Source organism: Myotis lucifugus, unplaced genomic scaffold (assembly GCF_000147115.1).
Source record: "Myotis lucifugus unplaced genomic scaffold, Myoluc2.0 scaffold_4004, whole genome shotgun sequence".
Taxonomy (NCBI): domain Eukaryota; kingdom Metazoa; phylum Chordata; class Mammalia; order Chiroptera; family Vespertilionidae; genus Myotis; species Myotis lucifugus.
The window spans coordinates 6,136-8,221 of NW_005875052.1; the positions used below are offsets into that span (position 1 = coordinate 6,136).

General features: G+C 51.5%; 1 pseudogene; it reads right to left on the reverse strand.

Annotated features, from left to right (window-relative positions):
• Positions 1-257: 257 nt before the first annotated feature.
• On the reverse strand, positions 258-813 carry LOC102441932 (annotated as a pseudogene).
• Positions 814-2,086: the final 1,273 nt, after the last annotated feature.

Below are 2,086 nucleotides of genomic sequence, written 5' to 3' on the forward strand. Positions count from 1 at the left end.
CTCTTTTAAACACCATTAAAGACACCTGGAAATGGAAACTAAAAGTAGACAATACAAATACCATTTTGTTGCTATTACTGCGCACGAATACACTTTGTGCATTCTAATTAAGGAGAACAGGTACTCTTGTTATACATCCTCTACGTTTTAAGCTAAATAAAAATAAACAAATGGTATCAGAATCACGCTATGGTACAGAAGACTTTATTTTTTTATTTTTTGCTAAATGCAGAATCGCTTTGGCCAAATGCACCGTTTCATTTCCCAATACTCTCCATCAGTTGCCTGTTTTTTTCAGCCTGCTCTGCATATATCTTTTGTTTTTCTATTTCCAAGCGTTTTCGGAGCAAAATATACGGGAGATCCACAGAGAGTTCAATACTTCTGGATTGCCTCTCCTTTTCCGGGTCCTCCTGGCGACTGCTGAGGGCGCTCTCCGAACTATGCTCAGCGGGCCCCCCAGGGCTATTGAGAGGGCGCTAGGGAAGCGATCGCAGCTGCCTCAATGCGCGGAAAAAGTTGGCGGCTGCTGCTGCGGCGGGCGAGGGGCGAGGAGGCTGACCAGAGGGGAGCAGCGGGGCTCTCATTGAGGTTACCATGGCGGAAGAAGTATTCTTCCCCCGTGGTGAGCGGGACCGGCTGAACTGGAAGGACCTGCCGCCGTGGCGGCTGGAAGAAATCTAGGGGTTGGGGAAGTTGTGGGGCCTGTCGGGCGCCTGGGACAGGCCCCCGGATGAGGAGGGCCCTGCATGGCGGGCAGGGCAGGAGAGCCAGGAGCAGGACTCCCGCGGACACGAGCAGGGGCAGTCTCATGTTAGAGGCACTAGGAGAAGGAAAGAGAGAAAGAAAGAGTTGATCACAGTTTAGCTCAATTGGGAGGTGCGGGGTGTGTGTGTGTGTGTGTGTGTGTGTGGCGTGGGGGGTGGGGTGGGCGGGGGAAGATGTCGTCTTCCCACAGGACACAGACTTGGCTGGGGGCTCGGGCGGGCGCTGTCCGTGGTGCTGAAGCTCCCGAGGTAGGACTTACAGAGCTGGAGTGAAAGGGGGAGCAGGAAAGCGGACGCCTGCAGGGCTAGGCACCAAAGCTCAGCCCCCTCGCCAGGCTGGAATGACCCCTCTCCTTCGGAAACCCCCAAAGGGACAGTCCCCGAATCCCCTTCCTAACGATCTCTAGAACTGATTTCCCGAGCTCTAGAGGATCTACAAATTTAAGACCTCAACTGCTCTTAACTCCCACTCCCTTTCGGATGTTTCAGCCTTTTCCTCCAAATGAAAAGCTGCGTCTGGTCCTCCTCCTCATCCATCCCTGCTCCAGCGCCCTTCTTCCGAGGATCGGGATCAATGGGGTGCTCATCTACACAGCCAAAAAGGAATAACTGGAAGTTCGGGTAACGATGAGTAGCCGTCTAAGTTTGCTTTTGCCACATCCCAGCTACTATCGGCATCTTGAGGCACAGTCAGCAAACACACACACACACACACACCCCACTGGAAGGACAGGGCCAGGGCGCCGCAGTGAGCTCCATTGCAGCTCAGGCAGTGCAAAGTTGGAGCCGCGTTTCCGTCTAGGCTCCCTACCTTCTGAGGCGCTGCTGCAGATTAATGTCTCCGGGCTTTGTCAGGGGTTTTCTTTCTTTCTCCTTTCTGTTTCCACTGTGGGTTTTTTCTCCCCTCTACTTTCTCTTCAGTCTCTCAACGGACTTGGGCTCTGAGTTTCTCCACACCGGAGCCTGGAGTGGGATTTTATAGCGTCAATCCTCTTCAGAAATCACGCAGCATTTGCCTAATAAGCTGATGCTCTCTTGCCAGCTCGATTGCGTGCTGCCTCTGCTCCTGCATAAATCATTGGGCCCTGCCAGGAAACCAGGGGCAGAATTTTTGCTCTCTCAACACTGAATCTCACATCTGATTATATCAACAGATATTTATCACCTCCTTGGTGACGTCAACCAGCCCTAAAATGGAAGAGCTTCTTATGACTTGTTCATTGACAAAAATTCTTGAATGAAATTTGTCAAGCGTGAAAACATATTGACCTTTTACTAGGAAAGGCCAATTTAAGGATCAGAAAAAGAGACCGCAAGTG